Source organism: Fulmarus glacialis, unplaced genomic scaffold (assembly GCF_000690835.1).
Source record: "Fulmarus glacialis isolate BGI_N327 unplaced genomic scaffold, ASM69083v1 scaffold11815, whole genome shotgun sequence".
Taxonomy (NCBI): domain Eukaryota; kingdom Metazoa; phylum Chordata; class Aves; order Procellariiformes; family Procellariidae; genus Fulmarus; species Fulmarus glacialis.
The window spans coordinates 11,960-21,991 of record NW_009212362.1 but is presented as its reverse complement, the minus strand read 5'-3'; positions in this window follow the sequence as shown (position 1 = coordinate 21,991).

The following is a 10,032-nucleotide window of genomic DNA, read 5'->3' as shown; positions in this document are numbered from 1 at the left end:
TGCTGAACTTCATGAAACACTTTGAAATCCAGCTGTCTCATGTTAAATTAATGGATGAACTGGAAATGAAGCCAAGGGTAAGTTAACTGAGTACTGCCACAGATATTGCTTCCAAGCTAGCTCATTAAAAAATAACTAGCAGACCTTGATGCTTCACTGAAGTCTGAAGCAAAGCCTATTTTAAATGCTTGCCTGTGGTAACTCCAAAAGCCTAAGGTGGAGCAGAAAGTTAAATCAGGTCTCCTCACTCCCAAGCTAGTGATTCAACTAGTCGGTTGTTTTCTGACTTGGAAAATACGTTTCAACAATTTGTGTGTGAGCGAAGATACTAGCTCACTTTGTGACTTATTCTGATAAGCAATTACCAGCCATATGGAATGAACCAAGCTCATTACTTGCAAACGGACAGCATAAAATCTTTGCATCATTTATGCCTTGATTTGCCGTTGAATGTCCTCCCCTTTGCAACTGGAGGATTTTGCACCAAATGGCTCTAATCTTATTTCATTAAACAGGGAGTTTAAACAACAACGTTGTTGACTGAGCTATTTCCTTTAGACCACTGGTGTGAGGTCACAGTCACACCAGTTTCTCACCACATCTCCAGCTATTACAGCACTACAGTATTCAAACAACGGTGCGAGAAGCCCAAAAGTATGCATGTTGCTGATGGACCAGATGGCTGCTGCTGTAGAGTGTATGCAGCAGCTGAATTGTAAATGCCTTTCCCTCACTGAGCACACTAATCTGGGTCTTTGCATTATATTCTGAGACTTTTTTTGGTGAATCTTAGGGAAGACAATGCATTTTGAAACTTTACTTCCTCTTTCAAATTTGGCTGATGATATTTACTAGCAGGTTCAGATGTTGTTAGTGGGAGAATGTACTGACAGGGCAGTTCAGGAAAGGTTCAATGGGTATCTAGTTGGAATCTAGGAGGAAATATTATTTTACACTTTTTTCCCCCCTTATACAGTTAAGTTGGTAAAATATAACAGAAATTGCTTCATAGTTCCTTCCATGTGAGATATCACCAGGGTAGCATCTTTTACTTTGCAACAAGATGGCTGCATGCAAAAAAACCCTGATTTAAACACAATCCTTACCTACAATAATGCATTATTAGAAATGTGTTTTGCTGGCATACAGCTAGGCCTCATTCTTCAAATTCTCTGCATGAGAATGCCCTCCGAGTGAGCTTTCGTACTTACTAATGATGAGTCACATAGGTAAAGCTACTTGTGTATAAGGGTTCTTATGATTGCTGGGCTGATCTAAATGGATGCACAATTATATGATTAAATACAACAACGTTTTTTACTAACTACATATAATTTTGGCTGTCACTCAGAATTCAATTGCATTAGATGATTCAATAAGTGACTGAGGTAGTCTGGGATCTGTCCTATACAGACCTTTGGGAATACTGCAAATACTGAGCTAAATCACATAACTTATCTTAGATGCAAATGGGAAAGCTTTACAAAGGAACTAATCTATACTCATCTTTTACAATGTTTGAAATCTCCTTCTGTTTGCTTGCATTGCATTTTTGATCATTAGTACAGATCTACAAACAAATACTATTGTGCGTGTAGGTGTTCCTCTCTCTAAGCATCGAGCGTGCATCCAGTTTAGCCTACATTAAAAAAAAAAAGGCCAGTGTATACAAGGTTGTCTGCCCTGAATGGTCCGGTCTGGCTTCACAGAACTAGTTAAACTAATTTTTTCCCGTTTAGCCATTAAACAGTGCCTCCGAAGAGATTTTGCCTGTGTTGCTGTTGTAAGTCTTCTAGGAGCCACATCAGCTGTTCTCAGCTTAGCAAGTTACTCTTTCTCCTTTCTCTTGTTTCTTTCTCAGTCTAGCTTCAACCTCTGGATCTTATTGTAATGAATTCAGCAGCAGAGGTATGTACACTCCAATTACTAATACATAGAATTGGTATATTACAGCCTATTATCATGCTCTGATCCATTTTTAACATCATGCACTGATAAGTGTCTGGAGAAGCGAGGGGTGTGAGAGAAACACTTCCCTCCCTCTTCTCGTCCCTTAAGCGCACATAAATGTGCACGTGATAAATCTACTCTGTTTTTGGAAATCTGTGCTAACATATTCAAATACAGGTATACCTAAACGGAGGTCAAAGTAGGGCAATATATACAACACTTCAAATATGTATACTAGCACTTCTCAGGCACAAGTCACAGGATGAATAGATAATATAGACCATGTATCAGAACTCCTGCATTTCCACTTTGGCCACAGGGTACGTACGCCTACATGCAGAACAGGAGAGAGACAGATGCTGGACTGAGAAGTTCTGAAGATTGTTCATAAGAGGACACCATAGCCAGCAACATTCTCCCCTGCTATTAACCGGTATTTTTTCTTCCCATTACCCCAAATGAAAGGATTGGTTTTGCACCAAATCTGTTTGGTCACTGATTACTTACTAGGCAATGCTTTGGGCCAAAATTACCGTCCAAGTAACTCAGACATATTCCACATGAGCCCTGTTGAGAATCGTGTGAAAACTGATCTAAGCTACATTTAAATGAGCAGGTTAGGAATTAGAAGCAGTCCAGCCCAATCTCAGCTGTACTCTTCACAGCAGGTATGCACTTAAAGGACTGGGAAGGCACACTGATAAATAAAGCACTTGTCTCATTCGTCCCGCCCCGCTTTTCTGCCATTTCTCCAGATCCACAGAACTACCTTGTACCTTTGGTAGGAACACACACAGAGCCTTTAGTCCAAACCCTCTTTTTTCCCAGCTATCTCCCTTTGTTTTTAATTTGACTAAACTCAGGGTCAAATTCTGCTTGCTCTTATTCTGGAACAAACCCAGAATTACTCCAGATTTACAGTGGTAGAAGTAAGAATTAAATTATGACCTGAAAATTCATTTAAAAATCTTTTAGACACCTAAACAGATGGATAAATCAAGCACAGATTCTCAGGTCAACCTCTACCAGAAGGAATCTCTCATCTGACTTATGGTAGAAGTAAGATGCTATGATAGCAGCTAACAATAGAAAGGGAGATACAGTAAGGGAGGGGAATATTTTTCCTTATCAAACTCATTTGATTTAATACAAGGCATGCAAAATTAATGATGGCTTTGAGTGATACCTGTATGTTTTATAGGTTTATAAATTGGTTGTAGTAAAATCTTATACATCCTATATCACTAGGTATTGTTTCAGCCTATTACAGGAGATATCTATCTAGAGTTGACTGAATTGTATTAATCTGATCCTAGTTTAATGATGCCTTAACATTTTTATGGGAGAATTTAATGTTTGCAATATCCATGTTCCTTATTTGAAAGTGTGACTTATAGGTTCTCATCTTCCTTAAATTATGAAATCCTTCAGCTAATAAAGGAAAATGATTATGGTTTGCAAAAAAGGCAAAGTCATTTAACAATCCATATAACTGTCTATTGTAGGTCTTTGCATAATAATTGTAATTTAGCTATTAGGAGTTCTAAAGGCAGTTATCAGTCATATGCCGCAATTCTGAGGAATAAGGGAAAACTCAAATTATTTAAGGGCTTTGTACTTTCCAAAGGGCGAAAAAAAATACAGCAGAAATCAATAATACTGTTAGCAATGAAAAAAAAAAAATGTTATACTGAAATAACCAGTTGTTGATGGCAATTTTTCTAACTATCCAATATTAAAATTTTCATCTTTCCCCCATTTCACTGTCACAAAATGATCTTCATTTTATACAGAAAGCCAAGTTAGAAATTGAACCTACAGTTCTTGATGCCCAAGATTTTCCATTTTCACCCTAGGTATATGAAAAAAGATGATCAAAGAAATCAGATGGACTGTAAACCTGGAGAATATTTCTTTTTCACTTTGAAATGACTATCTAAAGTTAACTTCATATCTAGGATATATCTCGACTATTTCCTTCACTGATGAGGAAGCTGCCCACTTGAATCCAGCTTAGCTAACTGCATGTGCTTTCATATTTCTTGCACTATGGTCAAGCCTCTGCAGTTGTAAGATTCTCTTTTAAGTTCCCAACCCTCCTTCCTCCAACTCCCAGCTGTCCTCAGGGATGTGGACACCCGGCTGAGGTGGCCACCCTCACCTCAGTCCCTATGAAGCAAGTCTCCCTAGAAGCCATTTCCAGACACACAAAGGATAAGAACATGACTAGGAACAGCCAGTACATACTTACCAAGGAAAAAAATTGTTCCTGACCAACCTGATCACTTTCTATGATGAAATTAGTATCAATGTGGATGCGGGCAGAGCAGCGGATGTAATTTACCTTGAATTTCGCAAGGCTTTTGACACGGTCAAAAGCACATTGAAGAGATGGACTAGACAGGAGGACTATGGAAAATTGGCTGGATGGTCAGGCTCAAAGGATAGTGCTCAGTGGTTCAAAGTCTTACTCCGGCTGGTTTCTCCAGGCAGTTGTCAGGGGCTGATACCGGGACTGACACTATGTAGCATCTTCATTGGCAGCCCCTGCAACAGGAGAGAAACCACCTTCAGCAAGTTGGTGAGTGACACCGAGTGGGGGGTGATGGTTGAGACACTGCGAGGCTGCCATTCAGAGAGACAGCCTGGAAAGAGACAAAGACAACCTGAAGAACTGGGCTGAAAAGGAGCCTCATGAAATTCAGCAAAGCAAACGTGAAGTCCTGCATTTATGATGCAATAGCTCCACACAACAGTATGGGCTGGGGACTGAGCAGATGAGAGGGCAACTCTGCAGAAAAGGAGTTGGTGGTCCTAGTGGACAAGTTGGACATGAATCAGCAGTATGCTCTTGTCACCATGAAGGCCAACTGTGTCCTGGACTGTGTTAGTAAGAACACAGTCAGCAGATTAAGGAGCGAGCAGCTTGCCCTCTACCTGGCACTTGTGTGGCTGCTTCTGGACGACTGTGCAGTTTCTGGCCCTCCAGTGTAAAAGAAACACGCTGGAGTTAGTTCAACACAGGGCTATGAAGATGGTTAAGGGGCTAGAGCACATGACATGTGAGCAGAGGCTGAGGGAAATGGGTTTATTTAGCCTGGAGAAGAGAAGGTTAAGGTGGGATTTAATTGCCTATTTCAGCTACCTACTAGGGGGCTATAGAGAAGACAGAACCAGCCTCTTCTCAGAGGTGCACAACAAAAGTGCATGGGTCAACAGATACAAGTGGCAGTAAGGGAAATTCCAACTATATAAGGAAATAAATTAACAATGAGAGTGGTTAAGTACTGAAACAAGTTTCCCAGAAATGTTGTGGAACCTCTGCCCTAGGAGATATTCAAAACTTGACTGTAAAATGCTCTGAGCAACTTCATCTAACTCTAAAGTTAGCCTTGACTGGAGCAGGGATTGGACTAGATGACTTTCAGCTATCTTGTCCAACCATATGATTCTGTTACATACACCCTTCTTTTGCTTACCTCTCAGAGCTGCAGTGGAGATAGCATAGCTTATAAGCTCCGAGCTAGTTGGAAATTTCTGATGTCTAAAAGAAAGCCAGTGAGCTAGAAGGATACTTTCTGTGGACTGCCTGGTTGGACAATACTGACAATCACTGGCAAGTCCTTAAGAACAGTCATGGAGATGTGTCTGGTCATATGACAGCTACAAACTTCTTCCTCTTCCTTGCAATATCCTGTTGCAGGGATATTTATAAAGAATTTCGGTGTATTCTTAATGAAAGCTAAGACGACCAGATGAAAATTATCTAAATGAATATGTCTTAACAAGTGTGAAAATAAGAATAGCTAGAATATAAATTATTACATGATATTCAAAAAACCATTGTGATAGGATAACTCTGCCTTCACTTCAGCTCTGACATTTGTCTTCCAAACACAGTCTTGTCCCACGCCACTTACATTTGGTATACAGCGTATTTTTTGTAGCAGACCCAGAGGTCAAGACACAAAATGGACAGATGTGCCAGGTACACAGCTACTAACAGGCATTGTAGCATGTGGTATCTAGAATGAAAGCAAACCTTCACATTCACCAACTACCTATAACACAAAGCACCATTTAACAGACCAAAATATAGACCAATAAAAACGTATTTTGAGTACCTCCTTTACACCCTATATTTACTATAGTGCTAACTATCTGTTGTCGGTAAATGCTGACCACCTTGCACACCAATTGATTTTTGCAATGACAGGATCCGTTCTTTAGATGGATCTGCAGAACATGCAGAGAAAACAAGCGGTAATGGCCTGACGGAAAACGCATTACTTCTGTGAATTGCTTGTCTTTGATTCACTTAAAATAGGTGCAAAACACACAGGCAAGTTAAAAAGAAAGAGGTGCCAGGTTAGTAAAAGTGAAGAGAAAAATAAGCTGTTTTCATGCATCCTGTGGGTGTCAACTCCTTTGAGAAAAGTGGCTTTGAAGAGTCAATTAGTTTCTTACCTCTTAAGAATTATTTCACTTATTGTTACAAAAGGTTCTGATCTATCTCTTTGAAAGTATATTCTCAGCTTACATCAAATCCAGAAACTGCTTTAGGAAAAGTGTTCTGGATGTTGTATGTCCTTAAAAAAAACCAAACATCAACCACAAAATACCCCAAAGAATGGAAAACTTTTTACTTTGAATTTGACATTTAAACTATTTAAGAGAGACTAGCTAATGCTGTCTGTGTGGGTATTAAGAAATAAAACAGTTTCTAAGGAAAGCCTTTGATAAAAGCATGATTACAGTTAAAAAAAAAAAAAAGGCTCTTAAAGTGTCACCTTTCTATTCAGAAAAACTGTTCCCAGTGGCTCCCTAAAGCATATCAGCCCTCGCTGCCTCAAAAAAGCTTTTGTAGGATCCCCAGACAATTTAAAACTACACGAAGTTCTCAAGTCCCCAGTAGGTGTGACTAGGGTGCAGACAGGCACTTCCACCCACTACTCGTTTCTGAGAGGAGTCTTCCAAATTGTCCTTTGCTGTACTCATTTCTCATAATCCTCTGTTCACCTGCATTATTCTTGTTGCTTTGAATCTCATTTATTTTCTCTCAGATGACTAGCAGCAGTCTTCTCAGCAAAGATGTCAGCGCTAAAGAAATTAGGAATAAGTACGGCACACATCATCTTGGTGGTACAACTCCTAGAGAACGTGTTAGGCAAGATATAGGTGGTGAGAGACTTGATCCCAAGACACTGGAATCACTGAAAATCTCCTGACTGGTGTCAAGGCACTGTGCATCGGCTCGCATAATCTCAGGTTCAATGAAGGGTCACAAACAACCACAGTCTTTCCTTCTACTTTATGGAACAATACATCTGCATCTCAGTGGGGCTTTCTGTTAGTGACCTCTGAGTAATTTAGGGTAAATAGTGTTAAGAGTTATTTTTACCTTATTTACAGCATAGTAAGTAGTTAGAGAGAGCTACTGAATGCACATCTTAAAACTCAACTGTTCTATGATTTAGGCTAATATAATACACCATTGGAAGCCGATTACTTTAGTTAGTTAAGCCATAAAGCTCCATTTAAATATGACTAGTAAGAAACTGGGCTATTAATAATAATTATTGCAAATGTCACTGATTTCAGATTATAAAACTTAATAGACTATCACCATTAAAATATGTGCTCTCCATAACTACACTGTGTACCAACTTGTGCTTGATTCTGTCTCTGTGAATCACTTCAACACTCTTTTCAAAGCTCTTCTTTAAAGAAGAAAACAGGTGTTTTCTAGGCAGTTGGGAAGAGTTTTGAGGGAAGAACCCTTTTTCTGTTCAGGGCTTTGGAACAGAAACAGGAGAGAAGTCTAAATATTTTCCTCATTGTAAATATCTGTGTTAAGCCTTGACTTGTGTATTTTCCTTTATCAGCCAATCTTTATGAAGCAAAGCAGAGAGCATTTTATGAATGACATCTTGACCAGTTCTCGTGTTTCTATAGTCTGAGCTTAAGTGACAGGCTTTTAACGTTGGATGGCCCGAGAATGCAGGATAGATATGGCATTTGTGCTACATTTCATTTCAAATCACAGCAAGGGAATGTGTAATTGGCCTGATCAGGTTCTGTCAGCTGACCCTTTCTCTTTTCCCCAATTTTTTCTTCCAGCTTCCTCTGAGTGTCACAGATGGGTCGGTAAAGGTGAGCTAAAATACAACATGAGAATGTTAAATGATGGGCTCAGTGCTTATCCTAATTTCAAACACAGATGAGCTCTTGCAGAACAAAGTGTTACAACAGGAAGAATTTTTTCTGCTTTCTGACTATTCTACAGAAGAAATACTTAGGAGCTCTAGCAACGGGCAGAGAAAGAGATGTGGGAAATATGTACTATCTGTTAGATTGTAGATCCAGGTTCTGGAAAGCAGGAAACACAGGTTCTATATAGAAATACATGTTTCAGAATGCCCAAGTACATGGAAGCCCACCACCTCACTTTTCAAGTGACTAAGGCCTGAAGTCTTTTATGAAAAGGGGGATTAGCTGCTGTGAAAACATATCACCGTGAATCTCTTACAGCTGCATGCCTCAGTTTCCTAGTTTGCAAAATCTGTGTGCTACTTCAAATGTCTCTTTAAATAAGGCTTGGAAACGTTCAACTTAAAACATGCCTCATGTATACGAACACTTGCCATATTATTACTCACAAAATTGGCAAGTTGTTAATATAAAATAAATGAGGCTCAAAATTATGTTATAAAGCCAGAAATACCTAAAACCAAACTGACATTTTAACATGGAACAGACTCATTTACAATGAGCAAAGCATCTAGAAATCAATCCAAAGGGCCTTTAAGTAAATAGCTGAGTTTGTCAATTTAGAACATTAGTGCACCTAGCAAATCATAGCTGCTAATGTCAACATATCATCCTAGTGCAGGATACAACAATAAATGAGATGGTAAATATTTTCTGAGGAGAGGTCAATATTTGCTATGCTTGATGCTGTTTAATTCCTCAAATCCGTTAATGCTTAAATGGTCAGAATTCAGAGGTGCTCTAAAGCCCTTGCAGCTTCCTACCGACTTCGGATGGAGCTTGGGTACAGAGCACCTTGCAGAAGGCAGGCACCCAACCTGTCTCATACAACGTGCATACCATTTATAAATCCCAAGTTATTAATATTAGAATTAACCCCTTGTAGAAAGGCCCAAAACATGACCTGGGGACCACTTCAGATCTCTTTTGGGAGTTTACTTATAGTCACCATTTCCATAGTTTTTGTGGTGGACTATCTCCATCCACAGGGAATAATTTTACTTCAACGTAAGAAATGAATTCCATATGCTGATAAGGTCACTAGATAAGAACATTTCTAGTCTTTTTTTTGTTTGTGTAGTTGTTTGTTTTTCTTTAGAGAGAGGTTATCTTTAAAGTTCCTGCCTGTAGAAAGTTATATGTAATTGAAACAGAAACCATGACTAGATTATATGGATAGGATCATGTGGCACCTTGCTTTTAAGTTGTTTTGTGGGGTTAGAGACAGTCATCTCCAGTATTGAATGAATACAGCTTCCAGGACACTGGCATAGCTTAGTTAATGAGAAACGACAAGTTTTCCCAAGCCACATTCTCCGATCCATATCCAAACGTCAATTGCCTCAAATTATCAGTATGTTCATATTTACAAGTGTGAGCCCATGTCTATTTTATAATTTGCTGCAATCTGTTACATTAGCAAAAGAAATTTAGATCTACAACTTTTTTCAGGTAGTTTTTCTTCTCCCATCCCAAATACAGTTACCAATCATAAAAAAAGACATAAAAAGTCACCAGTCATACCTAGTTAGTAGCTCATATCTTCAGAAAGCTGGTGATACAATTTCCATGTGTTTGGATTTTTTTTGGGGGGGGAGCGGAAGCAGGGAGAGAAGGCTGATATACAGCTTGTTACACCTTTCGGGAGACTTGATTTGCTGAAGTACCAAACACCTGTCCTCCGAAAATCTGTCTCAAACTGCCTAATCATTATCTCCAGTAACTTTAGAAAAATACAGCTCAGCGTTATACATGAAATTCCAATCTAAAACTTGTCATCATTTCAGAAGTTCACTTGCCAACTATCCACAC